General features: G+C 43.6%; 1 protein-coding gene across 7 annotated transcripts in view; it reads left to right on the forward strand.

The window, feature by feature from the left end:
• The window catches only part of LOC141191427 (synaptotagmin-7), a 691,596-nt gene that overhangs the window by 611,043 nt on the left and 61,156 nt on the right, over nt 1-19,397 (forward strand). The gene's annotated exons all lie outside the window — the stretch shown is intronic.

The following is a 19,397-nucleotide window of genomic DNA, read 5'->3' on the forward strand; positions in this document are numbered from 1 at the left end:
TACCAGCTTATAATATATGCAGTTTTATTAGGAAGATAGAGAAGCTCCAATCAGTTCTGGATAAAAAAAAAGATGCTGCCGGTGAGAGGTTGGTTGCTTGTTGCAGATGGCAGGATTTGCACTTGTTAATATTCCGAATGCAAAGCATAAGTATCATTCAGTGGCAACTGTGCAAGCGGCTGATTCATTCAGTAAGTCACGTTTGACGAATACGTGCATAATTATACACATGGCAAGTTAATATTCTCACCTGTCTGTGACTGATAAAATAAGAACGGAGAGAGAAAATATAGCTATAAATAAACACTGTGTATAAATATAACAGCACCAGAGGAATAGATAGATAGATAGATAGATAGACAGATAGATAGATAGATAGATAGATATACAAACAAGCAGGGCTGTGGAGTCGGACTCAGTAGAAATGCACCGAATCCGGGATTAAACCCTTTCTGGTGTGGCCAATTTTTCAATTTTGCGCTTTGTATATGACGCACCCCTGGGCCTGTGTCGCGCAGCGTTGCGCACGCGGGAGCTTACCCGGAGCCGGATCTGTTGAGGGTTGTAGTCTCGTGGCAGTGACCCGGTCCGTGCCCAGGGAGTCAGAATAAGTGGCGCTGTATTAGTGGTAGATGTTGTACGACTACGCCACCCGTTGAATGCAGCGAAGGAGCTGCCGCTGCAGGGCAGACCGCTGAGGCCGGTGGTAGGATTGTGCAGCGTGATAGTATCACCCCCAACGGGAGGGGTATGGCCTCAGGGCAGCCGACGTGGATGATGGGGGTAGCAGGAACCACTCGGAGACGGTACGGTGTAGTTCAGGGTCTTTACTGGTGACAAAGATAGACCCTCCCGGAGTACTGGCTAGCGATTGGGGCCTGGTCAGTCCTTGAGCAGATGGGATCTCCCCTGGCCAGGCGGAGTTGTAGGCCTCCCAAACTAACTGTACTCTTCTGGCTACCTTGCTAGAGGCGGGTATAAGTAGCCCACGTCCCTGAGTGTACCGTGTGGTGCTCACCCGTATGGCCGGTGACTCGGGGCCTTCTAGTAGCTTCCGCTCCACGACGGCGGTGCTGGTCCCACGCGTGTGACCGTGCGTTCGGGTTTGTTGGCCAGAGGACCTGAATTCCCCTGCCGGTCGGTTTCTGCTGCTGGATAGGAGTTAGTCCCCACAGCCTCGGACTCCGGGTCCGGTGATAACTTCTCAGTCAGGGCGAGCTCTGCAGCTGCCAGCCCCTGACTCCTTGTAGCACTGCTCCCACAGAGCTCCTGTTGTTTCTTCCCATAGCTGCCTCTCTTCTCTGTCTCTACTTCTGGCATGGCCCAGGAGCTGGGCCCAGCCGGAGCCACAGCTCCCTGTCAGCCCTCCTGGCTGAACTCTCCCTCTGAACTTTCTAACCCTGCCTCAGCCCCAGGTTTATATAGGGGAAGTCCTTCCCCTCCCAGGACTGGGCAGGAGGTGTGGCATGCATAGGATTCCTGACCAAGAGACCTCCCACCTGCTCTCAGACATAACATTGCATTACTGTGGAAACCAGACCCCTGGGGTGCCACATATACAGTGCACATGCTGGAAAAAAATTACCTTATTTTTCGGACTATAAGACGCACCGCACCATAAGACGCACCCCAAATTTTGAGGTGGAAATTTTTTTTAATAAGATGGGGGTCCGTCTTATAGTCTGAATAGGTATCTTACCTGGAAGGGCCGTGTAGCAGGGGACACAGGAGGCAAGGTCCTTCAGGAAGCCGGGCCTGGCGCTCTTGGCCTGGGGCTGGGCGCCTGGTGGCCTGGCCATCTGGAGCTGGTGGCCTGCACTTGGCGCCTGGTGGCCTGACGCTGGTGGCCTGGGGCTGGGCGCCTGGTGCTGGTGAGCTGGGGGCCTGGTGGCTTGCGCTGGGCGTCTGGTTGCTGGCGCTGGGGGCTGGGGGCCTGGGTGAGTGGTGGCTGGTGCTGGGGGCTTGGTGCCCGGGTGAGTGGTGGCTGGCTCTGGGGGCTTGGGGCCTGGGTGAGTGATGGCTGGCACTGGGGTTTGGGGCCTGGGTGATTGGTGGCTGGGGGCTTGGGTGAGTGGTGGCTGGGGCTGGTACCGGGGCCGGTGTCTTGCTGTGCGTAGCATGGCAGAGCAGCTTGAGCGGCTTCCGGTGCGCGCGGCCATCTTTCTGAAGCTGAGATCTACAGGAAAATGGCCACCGGCGTAGCAGAGCGCATGCGCCAGCTTCGGTGGCCATTTTCCTGTAGATCAGCTTCAGAAAGATGGCCGCGCGCATCGGAAGCCGCTCACGCTGCTCCCAGCAAGAAACCAGGCCCCGGCATCCAAGAAAGATACTTCTTCTGCTGCCACCGCCGCCACCTGCTGCCACTGTTGCCGCCGCCGATCCCACTCCACCACCACTGGTAAGTTACTTTCGGACCATAAGACGCACCCCCCATTTTCCTCCCAAATTTGGGGGGGAAAAAGTGCGTCTTATGGTCCGAAAAATACGGTAACTGTGCAGTAAAAATTACCTGGAAACACGATTCTCCAGATCAGTGTGATGAAGGTAATATCGAACTTATATTGCTTTATAAATTAAAGGAAACCTGATAGGTCAGATAATGCTATTATTTTGCAGATATGGGGTTAATCTGCAGATTAATAGTGTTATGAAGATGCCAGCCGCTGTTCTGAAAGTGCAGCACCTGGGAGAAAATGAACTTTAGTTTTCCCGGGAGCTGCCGGTTTTCTTTCAATGTAACAATGCTACTCACTTGGAAGCAATCTGAGGTATAATAGGAACCATTTCTATTTAAAAGTTTGGCTGCTTTATCTCAGTCCTCATAAACCACATCACAGGAAAACTTAAATGCAGCCCCTGTCCAGCACGAAGTGAACATAAATCAAAAGTCCATGCTATAGTTCTGGTTTGCCCGCTTGGCTTAGAGTCTAGCTGCTTAGTCCATTTGCAAAGTCACACAATCCAGAATCTTTCACAGAACCATGTGTCAGACAGGTCCCATTTTACAAAGTGAATCACACCCAGGGGTGGAGATATGGTGAGCAGTCATCCAGCCTTAACTCTTCAGCTGCTCACAATTAGATCTTGGCCTAACATGGCTGATTAACCCCTCTTAGTACTATGTGAACTAGAGCATTACTCCAGGTTTATATCACAGAGGAAATGCACCTTTGTGATACATATCTCCCATCCACTATGTGTCCGGCAGCCACCTTAAATACACCCCCTCTGCCTAAAGGCGTGGGGCTTGGTACCTTCTAGCACTAGACACAGGATTCTCGAGAGAGCATAGGCATTACCATATAACTTTCTACCTCTATGTTCCACATGGGAATGGAAATCCTGCAGGGCTAGAAACAAGCGGGTAACGCAAGGATTTTTCACCTTTTTCTCCCTCATCCACCTGAGTGGGTTATGGTCTCACACTAAATTAAATTTCACCCTAAGAGATAGTATCGCAATGTGTGCACTGCCCACTTTATGGCCAAGCATTCCTTTTCTACAATGGAATAATTTTTCTCACATGCCGATAGTTTCCTATTCAGGTAGAGAACAGAATGCTCCTCTCCGTGTATATCATAATAAAGGACCTTTCCTAATCTGACTTCTGACGCGTACGTTTGGAGTACCAATTCCTTCTTAAAGTCAGGGGCTACCAGGACCGGCTGCTTACTCAGAGTTACTTTCAGTTCTTGAAAGGCCGACTTTGCCTCCGACATCCATTTGGCCATAACTGATTTTGTCCCCTTTAGGAGATTAGTAAGGGGTGCAGCTACCATGGCAAAGTTTGGAATGAACCTCCTGTAGTACTCCATGATTCTCAGAAAGACCCTCCCTAACTTGCTGTTTTGAGAGCGGTCTCAGGAGTTCTGGATTGCGTCCACTTTATTGATCTGGGGTTTGAATTCACATCTACTTACTACATATCCAAGATATTTGGCCTCCTCTTTCCCCATGGCAAATTTGTTTGGATTTACAGTACAGACAAAAAGTTTGGACACACCTTCTCATTTAAAGATTTTTCTGTATTTTCATGACTATGAAAATTGTACATTCACACTGAAGGCATCAAAACTATGAATTAACACATGTGGAATTATATACTTAACAAAAAAGTGTGAAACAACTGAAAATATGTCTTATATTCTAGGTTCTTCAAAGTAGCCACCTTTTGCTTTGATGACTGCTTTGCACACTCTTGGCATTTTCTTGATGAGCTTCAAGAGGTAGTCACCGGAAATGGTCTTCCAACAATCTTGAAGGAGTTCCCAGAGATGCTTAGCACTTGTTGGCCCTTTTGCCTTCACTCTGCGGTCCAGCTCACCCCCAACCATCTCGATTGGGTTCAGGTCTAGTGACTGTGGAGGCCAGGTCATCTGGTGTAGCACCCCATCACTCTCCTTCTTGGTCAAATAGCCCTTACACAGCCTGGAGGTGCGTTTGGAGTCATTGTCCTGTTGAAAAATAAATGATGGTCCAACTAAACGCAAACCGGATGGAATAGCATGCTGCTGCAAGATGCTGTGGTAGCCATGCTGGTTCAGTATGCCTTCAATTTTGAATAAATCCCCAACAGTGTCACCAGCAAAGCACCCCCACACCATCACACCTCCTCCTCCATGCTTCACGGTGGGAACCAGGCATGTAGAGTCCATCCGTTCACCTTTTCTGCGTTGCACAAAGACACGGTGGTTGGAGCCAAAGATCTCAAATTTGGACTCATCAGACCAAAGCACAGATTTCCACTGGTCTAATGTCCATTCCTTGTGTTCTTTAGCCAAAACAAGTCTCTTCTGCTTGTTGCCTGTCCTTAGCAGTGGTTTCCTAGCAGCTATTTTACCATGAAGGCCTTCTGCACAAAGTCTCCTCTTAACAGTTGTTGAAGAGATGTGTCTGCTGCTAGAACTCTGTGTGGCATTGACCTGGTCTCTAATCTGAGCTGCTGTTAACCTGCGATTTCTGAGGCTGGTGACTCGGATAAACTTATCCTCAGAAGCAGAGGTGACTCTTGGTCTTCCTTATCTGGGGAGGTCCTCATTTGAGCCAGTTTCTTTGTAGCGTTTGATGTTTTTTGCAACTGCACTTGGGGACACTTTCAAAGTTTTCCCAATTTTTCGTACTGACTGACCTTCATTTCTTAAAGTAATGATGGCCACTCGTTTTTCTTTACTTAGCTGCTTTTTTCGTGCCATAATACAAATTCTAACAGTCTATTCAGTAGGACTATCAGCTGTGTATCCACCAGACTGATGCACAACACAACTGATGGTCCCAACCCCATTTATAAGGCAAGAAATTCCACTTAATAAACCTGACAGGGCACACCTGTGAAGTGAAAACCATTTCCGGTGACTACCTCTTGAAGCTCATCAAGAGAATGCGAAGAGTGTGCAAAGCAGTCATCAAAGCAAAAGGTGGCTACTTTGAAGAACCTAGAATATAAGACATATTTTCAGTTGTTTCACACTTTTTTGTTAAGTATATAATTCCACATGTGTTAATTCATAGTTTTGATGCCTTCAGTGTGAATGTACAATTTTCATAGTCATGAAAATACAGAAAAATCTTTAAATGAGAAGGTGTGTCCAAACTTTTGGTCTGTACTGTATAATGAACCCCACCAAATACTGCCTGCACCTTTCTGAGATGACTTCCCCAATCCGGGCTGAAGATTACGATATCGTCTGCCGCAGCATAATTCTAATGGGGTGCAAGGATCTGGTCCATGGCCCTCTGGAAGGTGGCAGGAGCTCCCTGCAGTCCGAATGGTATCCAGACTTGGTGGGACTTAAGTAGGGCGTGGAGAAAGCAGTCTTCTCCTTGGCTTCTTGTGATATGGGGATTTGCCAATATCCCTTCGTTAGATCCAAGGTGGTTATATACCTTGCCGACCCAAGTCTCTCAATCATCTCATCGTCATGCAGCATCAGATAAGAATTTGGAGACTTCGTTCAGCTTCCGATAATCATTATAGAATCTCCATTCGCCATCTGGTTTTGGATCAAGGACAATCACGCTAGACCACCCGCTCTTAGATTACTTAGTGACTCAGAGGTTCAGCATACTATTCACTTACTTGGAGATTAGTTCTTGCTGGGCCTCGGCAATTTGGTAGGGTTTCAAGTTCACCCGTGCATGGGGTTCAGTCAGAAATGCGTATTCTATGACATCTGTACACCCCTGCAAATCTGAAAACCAGTCCTGTTTTCAGCAATTCCTGACACTGCTGTTTTTGGGCCTTCGACAGCGTCTCAGCTATGGTGACATCTTCAATGTCCCCTTCTGGCTTAACCAGCAAACATGGAGTTTCAACGCGGTCTCTGTCTTGCCATGTCTTGATAAGATTGACATGGTAGACCTGGTACAGCTTATGTATTCCTAGTTGATGAACCTTGTAGTTCACTTCACCCAGCTTGTCTACCACCTCATAGGGGCCTTGTCATTTGGCCAAAAACTTACTCTCTATCATGGGAATAAGCACAAGGACTCGGTCCCAGGGGCTTAACTGCCTCACCTTGGCTGACTAGTTGTAGACCCAGGATTGAGCCTCTTGTGCCTGGAGGAGATGTTCCTTTACGATAGGCATTACCTTTGCAATCCTCTCCTGCATCTGGGTGACATGCTAGATGATGCTCCAATGGTGCGTGACCTCGGCTTCCCAGGTTTCCTTTGTTATTTCAAAGATACCTCGAGGATGTCGGCCATCCAGGAGTTCAAGCGGAGAGAATCCGGTAGAAGCTTGTGGAACCTCCCGGATAAAAAATAATAGATTTGGGAGGAGACAGTCCCAGTCTTGACCGTCCTTTTCTATGACCTTCTTAAGCTTACTCTTTAAGGTTTTATTGAACCTTTCCACAAGGCTGTCTGTCTATGGATGGTAAACTGATATCTTCAGTTGTGTAATTTGCAATACGTTACACAGTTCCCTCATCACCTTAATCATAAAGGATGTTCCTTTGGTGGTCAGGATCTCCTTCGTTTGTCCTGTCCGAGCAAAGATGTGGACTAACTCATGGGCTATACTTTTCGCAGAGGAGTTTCTCAGGGGAACCTCTTCTGGGTACCGTGTAGCATAGTCGAGGATGACCAATATATATTGATGCCCTCGAACAGACTTAACAAAGGGGCCGACCAGGTCCATGGCAGTTCAGTCAAATGGTACCTCTATGATGGGCTGTGGCACAAGAGGATTTCAGAAGTGAGAGGTGGGAGCGGTTAACTGGCATGTGGGACAGGTCTTGCAATGCCTTAGGATGCCTTATACATACTCCCGGCCAGGCCTGTCAAGTGGGCGCGGCCTCGCTCCATACACTTGTGGACATACCCTCCGGTCCCCGCTCAGAAACCGGTTAATCCACACAGAATGACTTCAGACTTATCAAGTTGGACTGAACAACCCCTTTAATATACGTTATGTTCTGTCACTCAAAGACCTGGATTTCTTAAAAATATAATAACCAGTGATAGCATGGGTGTTCTGGAGGTGATAGAAAAGCAGTTATCACCTCTTCTTTGTTCTCTCCTGTTCCTCACTCTAGATATCTTCATGCTGCCCCAAAGTCCTTAGAAAAAAATGTATTTGAATAGCCTATCTTATTCCCATACACAGGAGAAAATCCAGCTCAACGGACTTGTGAACCAACTTGTTTCTGTAGTCACCAAAAGTGCTCAGTAGAGGATAAAACAGAATCAGTGATGCATTAGTTACATCATATGCGACATTGATGCGTTTCAGGAGACTGCGCACCCTTAATCATGATCATCATGATTAAGGGTGCGCAGTCAACTGAAACACGTTGATATTGCATATCATGTAACTTACATCACTGATTCTGTTTTATCCTCTACTGAGCACTTTTTGGTGACTACTAGTGATGAGCGAGCATGCTCATTACTCGAGATTTACGAGCATGCTCGGGTGTTTTCTGAGTATCTTCAGCGTGCTCGGGTGTTATGTTTCAGTCACACCATGCTCATGATTTGCGACTATTTGACAGCTTTAATATTTCTTAGGCATTCCTCACATGTATTAAAGTTGTCAAACAGTCGCAAAACTGAAACATAACACCCGAGCACGCTGAAAATACTCGGCGAGCATGCTCGCCGAAAGGGTTAACAGAATATACTCGCTCATCACTAGTGAGTACAGAATATAGTTTGTTCACAAGTCTGTTGAGCTGGATTCTCTCCTGTTTATGTGATTGTCCTACGCTCCGACACAGCGTTTCTTGTGCTTCAAAGACCTAATGATGTATATTACGGTAAGCTGAACTTATATTTGTAGCATATCTTACTACTAAATATTGGAAATCTATGAAGGACTCAAATCCAGAGTAGAGAAAAATAGGAGTCTGAACTTAGCTTACCAACTCCACAGTCCTGATAGAACAAGACTGTATTTAAATCCTAGAAGCTTAAATGATCAATGTATGAAGTTCCCATTACCCTGGAATTGCACATACAGTTATATGAAAAAGTTTGGGCACCCCTATTAATCTTAAGCTTAATGTTTTATAAAAATTGGTGTTTTTGCAACAGCTATTTCAGTTTGATATATGTAATAACTGTTGGACACAGTAATGCTTCTGCCGTGAAATGAGGTTTATTGTACTAACAGGAAATGTGCAATCTGCATTCAAACAAAATTTGACAGGTGCATAAGTATGGGCACCTCACCAGAAAAATGACATTAATATTTAGTAGATCCTCCTTTTGCAAAAATAACAGCCTCTAGTCGCTTCCTGTAGCTTTTAATGAGTTCCTGGAACCTGGATGAAGGTATTTTTGACCATTCCTCTTTACAAAACAATTCCAGTTCAGTTAAGTTTGATGGTCGCCGAGCATGGACAGCCCTCTTCAAATGATCCCACAGATGTTCAATGATATTCAGGTCTGGGGACTGGGATGGCCATTCCAGAACATTGTAATTGTTCCTCTGCATGAATGCCTGAGTAGATTTGGAGCGGAGTTTTGGATCATTGTCTTGCTGAAAGATCCATCCCCTGCGTAGCTTCAACTTTGTCACTGATTCTTGAACATTATTGTCAAGAATCTGATGATACTGAGTGGAATCCATGCGTCCCTCAACTTTAACAAGATTCCCGGTGCCGGCATTGGCCACACAGCCCCAAAGCATGATGGAACCTCCACCAAATTTTACTGTGGGTAGCAAGTGTTTTTCTTGGAATGCTGTGTTTTTTTGCCGCCATGCATATCACCTTTTTGTATGACCAAACAACTCAATCTTGGTTTCATCAGTCCACAGGACCTTCTTCCAAAAAGAAATTGGCTTCTCCAAATGTGCTTTTGCATACCTCAGCCGACTCTGTTTGTGACGTGCTTGCAGAAACGGCTTCTTTTGCATCACTCTCCCATACAGCTTCTCCTTGTGGAAAGTGCGTTGTATAGTTGACCGATGCACAGTGACACCATCTGCAGCAAGTTGATGCTGCAGCTCTCTGGAGGTGGTCTGAGGATTGTCTTTGACTGATCTCACCATTCTTCTTCTCTGCCTTTCTGATGTTTTTCTTGGCCTGCCACTTCTGGCCTTAACAAGAACTGTCCCTGTGTTCTTCCATTTCCTTACTATGTTCCTCACAGTGGAAACTGACAGGTTAAATCTCTGAGACAGCTTTTTCTATCCATCCCCTGAACAACTATGTTGAATAATCTTTGTTTTCAGATCATTTGACAGTTGTTTTGAGGAGCCCATGATGCCACTCTTCAGAGGAGATTCAAACAGGAGAACAACTTGCAAGTGGCCACTTTAAGTAGCTTTTCTCATGATTGCATACACCTGGCTATGAAGTTCAAAGCTCAATGAGGTTACAAAACCAAAAAAAGTGCTTTAGTAAGTCAGTAAAAAGTAGGTAGGAGTATTTAAAACAAGAAAATGATAAGGGTGCCCATACTTATGCACCTGTCAAATTTTGTTTGAATGCAGATTGCACATTTTCTGTTAGTACAATAAACCTCATTTCAAGGCAGAAACATTTCTGTATCCAACAGTTATTACATATATCAAACTGAAATAGCTGTTGCAAAAACACCAATTTTTATAAAACATTAAGCTTAAGATTAATAGGGGTGCCCAAACTTTTTCATATAACTGTAGCATATATGCAGCATTTCAGGATGGGGTACGGTGCCGAAATGCAATCCCAAGTGTTCGCTTTGCGTGCATAGATGTTAATGTCTTCTTCACACATTTCATTTGTAGAAATTGTATGTGGTTTTGTCCCTGGTGGCAAGGTAAAACAGGTTTTTATTGCAGGGGCTCCATGGTCGCTGAAGGTATATGGCACTATTTTGCAGTTCCAGCCTCCTCAGCATCTGAAATAGACCAACATCACTTTGATCTGTCGAATTCATATGAAATCTAACAAAAAAACTCAGCAAGCTTCCATATGAAATCAGAAATATACAGAGGTCCATTAAGACCCCATAGACAGAGGTTGTCTGGACCTGTAACACATCTGTGTAGGGCCGCATTCACAGGTGTAAACCGCTGTAACGTTGCACACATATTGGGGTCCAGACAAATTTCAGAGCCTTGTGTAGTTGAGCCAGATCAGGGAGATTAACATAACAGAAAAATATTGGATTATTCACAGTCACAGCAATGTTAGGTGAGGATTTTACATCAGAGAAAGAGAATAACATAGTATTATCTGCCTACAGGTCAGCTGGGAATAGATAAAAGAAAGAGAGAGACAAAATCCATTTCACAGAACTGGAGGCCAGACAAAAGCTTACAATTACTCCTGCAAGGGTCTAATTGATGAAGGTTTCTTCTCAGCCACTTCAGACTTTATAATTATAAAGTTAACGCGAATGTGTCATCAGAAAATGACCTATTGCTTAAATCAGGTTTTTATTTGAAATGTATTTTGAAAATCTTTGGCATTTTCATTATTTGTTGCCTATATCTATAGAAAAAACTAACTAGCACCTTTGAACAGAATAAAGCAAGTGTGAACAGGTGCAAGCTGCTGTGACTGCATAATATTCAACCAAAAGCATACAGCAGCACTCTGGAAGCACTAAGATGTATGCAAACACTGAATATATGAAATTTGGACTGCATTCCTGCTATAAAGAATATACTTATATACTATTATATTGTTTTATATACTATTGTACTTAAGGTACTTAGTCACCAAATTGGCTAGTTCTTGTGAGTCCATTAGCCATGACAAGGTGGCCTTTCCTTCGTAGGACCCTAAACCTAATATTTATCAGACATGACTCTCTCACGCTAAAAGTCTACAAATTTAAAGGGCAAGTAAGATCCAGCACTAATTAAAAATAGTTTTAGGCTGATGGGAGGACTGATCAGCCAAGTATGGAGGCATTCACCACCTTTAATACTACAAAAAAAAAGAAACTGGCCAACACTTTTTAAAAGAAAAAAGGAAGTGTGAACAGGTGCAAGCTGCTATGACTGCACAATATACAAACAAAAGAATACAGCAGCATTCTGTAAGCTTACAGAATTAATTGTATAGAAGAAAATAGAAATACACTGGGCACTAGACCTTATCCTGCCCTCATACCTTCTGTTCTATACAGATGATTTTTCAGCAGTCTCATTGTCATCAAAGACAAAATTACAATATCTGGTAACACCTCTATACATAATGGATAATAGAGGATCGACCAATCCCAACAGGTGTTGTTACAGCTCCCCTCTTCCCTCTCTCTTCACAATGCTTTTTGCCCAGATTAGAGTCCATGTGAAGAACAAGAAGTAGGATTTGAAAATAGACCTAGTGGCCAGTGTGAAAATTGCCATATTTTTTATTGCCTTTTAAAATATAGATAGTGATATGAAAAATGTAAAAAAAATTGATTTAAACGATAGATCATTTTCTGATGACAAATTCCCCTTTGAAGGGGTTGTATGGTCCAAATCAATAAGCCTGCAGTCACTCTGTGTAATGTAGGTCACAATTGTCACAAGGATGAGGTTCTGTAAAAAAAAAAAAAAAATAGTCCTTCCTTTAATACAAGATTTATTGCTCTAAATATGAAACAAACGCATAAAGCTGAGGAGTTAATAACAGGTTCCAATATAAGAGCTTTGTCTTAAATTTGTCAATATCAGTCCAAATAAATGAATTCTCCTTCCCTAGTTTCCCTGAGGGTGTACGCCTTCTACCCATGTTCACCAAATCAATATCTGCCATCAAAAAATCTTTAACTCAGCATGTCTAGAATCTGGTAGAATTATTATCCCTAAGCCATGGAACATAACTTGGCCATTTCTGGGTCTCTGGAGGGATAGATCCAAGGAGTATCACATATCATGAGAAGGAAGGAGTTGATGGGACTGGGACAACTCACCACCTTTCTCATTAACTGTGGACTATTACAATACATTGGGGAGTGATTCTTTTTAACACTTTGTGCCTTAATTGGCAATCATCTTTGTAGATATTTTAAGTCAAAAGGCATGAATGTAATCATTAGGTATCATATTATGGACTATAGGTTGTATCCATCTCTGGACAAAAGCCAATACAGTCATGGCCTAAAGTGTTGGCACCCCAGAAATTGTTCCAGAAATGAAGTATTTGATTGCAAAAATAAATGATTGCAATTACACGATTTGTTATACAAGTTTATTTACTTTGTGTCTATTGGAAGAACACAAAATAAACAGAGAAAAAAAATGCAAATTGGACATAATTTCACACAAAACCCCAAAAATTGGCCGGACAAAATTGTTGACACCCTCAACTTAATATTTAATTGCACTCTCTTTGAAATAAATGTAACACCTGCACATGGAACTGTCAGATCAGCTACTGGTATACTGGGACTTACAGACACTAAGAAGAGCTTTGCAGCTGCTGTTAAACAGGGACCTACAGACATTAATCGTTTTTCCTCTGAGCTGCAGTGGACTACAATTCCCAGGGACCCTTTTTTCAGTCAGATGACACAGCCTGGAAGGATAGAAGGAGAGAGAGTGGATTGGAGGAGGAGGGACTTGGGGGAGGGAACTGGGCAGGAAGTGAAAGTAAAAGTTCAGAGGAAAGAGAGCATGGCAGCTTGCTGTGAAAGACGGAGCGCTGTGGATTTGTATTCCTCTACGCTGCAGAGTGTAGCCGTCCCCTCTGATAGACCCGCGCTGCTGGAGAGAGCGCGGCATTGTCACCCTGTGAAGTAAGTTACATCAAGGACTCGGAGAGTTCTGCCGGCACTCCCACCATATAAAGGGCTGAATCCTGCCGCCCCCAGCTGGTGTCCAGGGAAACATAGGACCGTTTGAGACCCACCGTGAGTGGATACCGGAAGCCTGTGCTAGCATTTCTTCTGCGGTGTTGCTATCAGTGTGTCAAGAGTGGGAGAAGAAGGTTGCATTGACAATCCAACACAATGGGCAGCACTTTGAACACATTTTATAAGTGGTCATAAACTTGTAAAAAACTCATGAAAGAATAAAGTTACATTAACACAAAGCACACCATTGTTTTTCTTATGAAATTCTCAATAAGTTTGAGGTGTCACATGACCCTCTTCCCATTGAAAAAAATAAAGTTGGATCCAAAATGGCCGACTTCAAAATCTCCGCCATGGTCACCACCCATCTGGAAAAGTTTTCCCCCTCCCATATACTAATGTGCCACAAACAGGAAGTTGATATAACCAACCATTCCCATTTAATTTAGGTGTATCCATATAAATGGCGCACCCTGTATTGTAAAGGAGGAGTTATTGTTGATTTCTCCTGTGGGCTAGGATAGCAGAGGGATAAATGCTTGCTTTCCAATTAGCTTAGAATAGTAGAACTGTTTATGCCTGCTTCCCTGACAGATAAAGGGAATCTGTCAGCAGGTTTTTGCTAACCCATCTGAGAGCAGCATGATGTAGGAGCAGAGAGCCTGATTCTAGCGATGTATAACTTACTGGGCTGCTTTCTGAAGTTTTGATAAAATCCCTGTTTTATCCTGCAGTTCTCTGAATACTGAACTGTGTATAACCCTCTGTGTACACTGTGCATAGGCAGAAAGCTGCCAATCAGTGGGGGTGGGGTTATACAGAGCTCGTGAATATGGAGGACTACATGGCAGCAAGTTTACTAGTCCTTTAGTAATAATCTCCTGCTGATAAAACAGGGATTTAATTAAAAAAGCAGCATACAGCCCAGTAAGTGGCATGTCACTGAAATCAGGTTCTCTGTTTCCTCATTATGCTGATTCCTTAAAGGGGGCCCGAGGTTCCCTGTGTGAATGAAGCAGTGAGGACCCCAGAGTTCAGGCCCCAGCAATTACCTGTATTGTGTAAAGGTGATATATGTATACAATTTGAATTGTGTCATCAGGAAATAATCTTCTGTTTAAATCAAATTTTTATGTTAAATGTATTTTTTTTTTTGCAATGTTTTTTTTCATATTACAATGTATATAAAAAATTTAGAAATCTTACAATTTTCACACTGACCTCTGGGGCTATTCTAGAAATATACTTTCTGTTTTTCATAACATTCCCATGTACTTCAGCAGCAATAAATGGAACCAGGCCCTATCTTTTGTACTGAAGCAGCTAATGAGCGTGTGCAAAGATCATGTTTGGCTTTTAAGGCTATTTGTTCCCATACTCATTGCTGATTGCAGAGTATGATTAACTAAGAATCCGTTAGTGAGCTTGTTCTAATAGGAGAGTTCGTAACTTTTTAATGAAACCCATTGCAAAAATTATTTTCAGCTCAAAATACATGCATTTTAAAGTAAAAAAAATTGCTTCAATAGGCATCCGTATCCTTTAACCCCTTTACCCCTGAAGGTGGTTTGCACGTTAATGATCAGGCCAATTTTTACAATTCTGACAACTGTCACTTCATGAGGTAATAACTCTAGAAGGCTTCAACGGATCCCCCTGATTCTGAGATTGTTTTTTCATGACATATTGTACTTCATGATAGTGGTAAAATTTATTCGATATCACTTGCGTTTATTTGTGAAAAAATTGAAAAATTTTGAAAATTTCACAATTTTCAAAATTTGAATTTTTATTCCGTTAAATCAGAGAGATATGTCACACAAAATAGTTAATAAATAACATTTCCCACATGCCTACTTTACATCAGCACAATTTTGGAACCAATTTTTTTTTTATTGGGGAGCTATAAGGGTTAAAAGTTGATCAGCGATTTCTCATTTTTCCAACAAAATTTACAAAACCATTTTTTTAGGGACCACATCACATTTGAAGTGACTTTGAGGGGCCTTTATGACAGAAAATACCCAAAAGTGACACCATTCTAAAAACTGCACCCCTCAAGGTGCTCAAAACCACATTCAAGAACTTTATTAACCCTTCAGGTGCTTCACAGGAATTTTTGGAATGTGGAAGAAAACAATGAACATTTAACTTTTTTCACAAAAATGTTACTTTAGATCCCAATTTTTTTATTTTTGCAGGGGTAACAGGAAAAAATGGACCCCAAAATTTGTTGTGCAATCTCCCCTGAGTACGCAGATACCCCATACGTGGGGAAAAAACACTGTTTGGGTGCACAGCAGGGCTCAGAAGAGAAGGAGCGCCATTTGACTTTTTGAATGTAAAATTTGCTTGAATAATTAGCGGACGCCATGTTGCGTTTGGAGAGCCCCTGATGTGCCTAAACAGTGGTAACCCCCCACAAGTGACACGATTTTGGAAACTAGACCCCTCAGGGAACTTATCTAGATGTGTGGTGAGCATCTTGAACCCCCAGGTGCTTCACAGAAGTTTATACCATGGAGCCGTGAAAATAAAATTTTCACATTTTTCCCACAAAAATGTTTTTCAGCCCCCAGTTTTGCATTTTCATAAGGGTAACAGGAGAAATTGCACCATTCAACTTGTTGTGCAATCTCTCCTGAGTAAGCCGATACCCCATATGTGGGGGAAAACCACTGTTTGGGCGCACGGCAGGGTTCGGAAGGGAAGGAGCGCCATTTGACTTTTTGAATGTAAAATTTCCTTGAATAATTAGCGGACGCCATGTTGCGTTTGGAGAGCCCCTGATGTGCCTAAACAGCGGAAACCCCCCACAAGTGACACCATTTTGGAAACTAGACCCCTCAGGGAACTTATCTAGATGTGTGGTGAGCATCTTGAACCCCCAGGTGCTTCTCAGAAGTTTATAACATGGAGCCGTGAAAATAAAATTTTCACATTTTTCCCACAAAAATGTTTTTCAGCCCCCAGTTTTGCATTTTCATAAGGGTAACAGGAGAAATTGCACCATTCAACTTGTTGTGCAATCTCTCCTGAGTAAGCCGATACCCCATATGTGGGGGAAAACCACTGTTTGGGCGCACGGCAGGGTTCGGAAGGGAAGGAGCGCCATTTGACTTTTTGAATGTAAAATTTGCTTGAATAATTAGCGGATGTGCCCATGATGTGCCTAAACAGTGGAAACCCCCCACAAGTGACACCATTTTGGAAACTATACCCCTGAGGGAACTTATCTAGATGTGTGGTGAGCACCCTTAACCCCCAGGTGCTTCACAGAAGTTTAGAACATGAAGCCGTGAAAATAAAAAAATCTAACTTTTTTCCACAAAAATTATCTTTTTGCCCCAATTTTTTTAGTTTCACAAGGGTAAGAGGAGAAAATGGAACCTAAAAACTGTTGTGCAATTTCTTCTGAGTACGCCAATACCCCATATGTGGGGAAAATACACTGTTTGGGCGCACGGCAGGGTTCAGAAGGGAAGGAGCGCTGTGTGACTTTTTGAACGCAAAATTGCCTGGAATCAAGAGCGGATGCCATGTCGCATTTCGGGAGCCCCTGGTGTGCCGAAATAGTGGAAACCCCCCACAAGTGACCCCATTTTGGAAACTAGACCCCTCAAGGATTTTATTAAGGGGTATAGTGTACATTTTGAACCCAAAGGTACGACAGAATTTGATAACATTAGGTCATTATATTGAATAAGTTGTCATTAGTCTTGAGCACAAGTGCTCGCTACTTGAGTTTGCATCGGGTACTCGGGTATGCACCAAGTATCGCGGGAGCACGAATGACATGCTCAAGTCCCTGCCCCGCATGTTTCACGGTTGTTAGACACCCAAAAACCCCAAAAAACCATGCGGGGATCGCTCGTGCATGGCAGGCGATCCCAGCAACGGGTTTTTTGGCCTCGAAGCATATGGGGCAGAGACTCGAGCATGTCACTCGAGCACCCGCGATACTCAGTGCATACCCGAGTACCCGATGCAAACTCAAGTAGCGAGCACTTGCGCTCAACACTGGTCGCCATATTGTCATCATTTTTTTTTTTTTGCTTTACTTTTGAAAAAACCCCAACCCTAGCCCCAACCCTAGCCCCAACCCTAACCCTAGCCCAACCCTAACCCTAGCACAACCGTAACCCTAGAGTTTATTTTTTTACACCATTCCTCGTGTGGTATAAGTGATTAGATGACTTTATTCTTCAGGTCGGTGTGATTACAGCAATACCAGATTCATATCGGGTTTTTATGACTGACAGCTGTCACACACTAAAAGACGCGTTTTTTGCAAAGACTAGTGTTTCCATCACCATATTTTGAGACCTATAATTTTTCCATATTTTGTCCGACAGAGTCATGTGATGGCTTGTTTTTTGCGGGACAAGTTGACGTTTTTATTGGTACCATTTTTGGGCACGTGAAATTTTTTGATCGCTTTCTATTCTGATTTTTGGGAGGCAGAATAAACAAAACCAACAATTCAGGAATTGTTTTTTTGCGTTTTTTTTATGCCGTTCCGCGTGTGGTAAAATTGATAATGCAGCGTTATTCTTCGGATCAGTGCATTTACAGCGGCACCGCATTTATATCGGTTTTTTTATGTTTTTCTTTTACACAATAAAAACGATTTTCTAGAAAAAAAATTTTTTTTGTATCGCTTTATTCTGAGAGCTATAACTTTTTTTTTTTGGACAATGGAGCTGTGTGGTGGCTTATTTTTTGCTGGACAAGATGACATTTTTAGCGGTACCATTTTTATTTACATTTGTCTTTTTGATCGCGTGTTATTCCATTTTTTGTTTGGCAGTATGATGATAAAGCATTGTTTTTTGCTTCGTTTTTTATTTATTTTTATTACCGTGTTCACTAAAGGGGTTAACTAGTGGGACAGTTTTATAGGTCAGGTCGTTCCGGACGCGGCGATAACAAATATGTGTACTTTTATTGGTTTATTTTTTTTTTCATAATAAATAAATATTATGGGTTCAATATATTTTTATTTTTTGGGGATTATTTTTTTCTTTTTTTTTTATATATTTTTACAATTTTTTTTTTTTTTTTTTTCACTTTTCTACTTTTTTTTACTTTTACACATTGCCCCACTATGGGACTTTCACTTTTTGCAGCCTGATCGGCTGCATGGCATAGAGAGCAGCAGCTCCCTTTGTCATGCAACCAATCAGCGCTGCACACAGGGGAGACATTACTTTGTTCGCGCACTGCGCATGACCAAACTAACGTCCTGCCTCCTGGTGACCCGGATGTTGTCATGATGACATCGGGTCGTCATGGCAACATCCGGAAGCCGCCGCAGACATCGCTGGCCGCCCGCAGGAGAGGTGAGTATACCGATCACCTCCCCCCTTGCCACCGCAATGCTGCGATCGACTTCGATCGCAGCATTGCTGGGGTTAATGTGCCGGGAGTGGTGCGGGACCGCTCCCTGCACATAGCACCGGGTGTCAGCTGTGACAATCAGCTGACACCCGGCGGCGATCGCCCCGCACCGCTTGTGTGCTTGCGCGATCGCTGCACGCGTAATAGTACGTAACTGGTCCATAAGTCCCAGAACACAGCTACGTACTATTACTGACATGGTCGGAAAAGGGTTAAAGGAGTTGTGCCACCATAAAGAATACAGTTAATCAACCAGAAAAGGTAGAAATAAATATTTTTGTAATTTATAGTGATTCAAAATTATGCTTCATTCAAAACATACCAAGCTTTTATTTTTTGAATTATGCTCTCTGGCGCCCCCTGTCATTATTCCATTATGTCCTGGTAGCGGGTGATCAGCTGGTAGAGTTTGCACAGTTCTTGTCATAAGAGCTCTCTCTTCCAACCGCAGCGTGCACAATGTATTCTCTGTCACAAGGCTCCCTACTGTAAGTGCAGAGTGTCTGTGATTCACCCCCTCCCCCTGCGCTCACAGCTAATCTCCGGGTGAGATACCCCCTCCCCCTGTGCTCCCAGCTGATCTCCGGGTGATTCACCCTCTCCCCCTGTGCTCCCAGCTGATCTCCGGGTGATTCACCCCCTCCCCCTGACCTCACAGCTGATCTCCGGGTGATTCACCCTCTCCCTCTGCGCTCACAGCTGATCTCTGGGTGATTCACCTCCTCCCCCTGAGCTCACAGCTGATCTCTGGGTGATTCACCCCCTCCCCC

Source organism: Phyllobates terribilis, unplaced genomic scaffold (genome assembly GCF_046119375.1).
Source record: "Phyllobates terribilis strain yellow unplaced genomic scaffold, ASM4611937v1 Scaffold_41__1_contigs__length_11206878, whole genome shotgun sequence".
Classification (NCBI taxonomy): Eukaryota; Metazoa; Chordata; class Amphibia; order Anura; family Dendrobatidae; genus Phyllobates; species Phyllobates terribilis.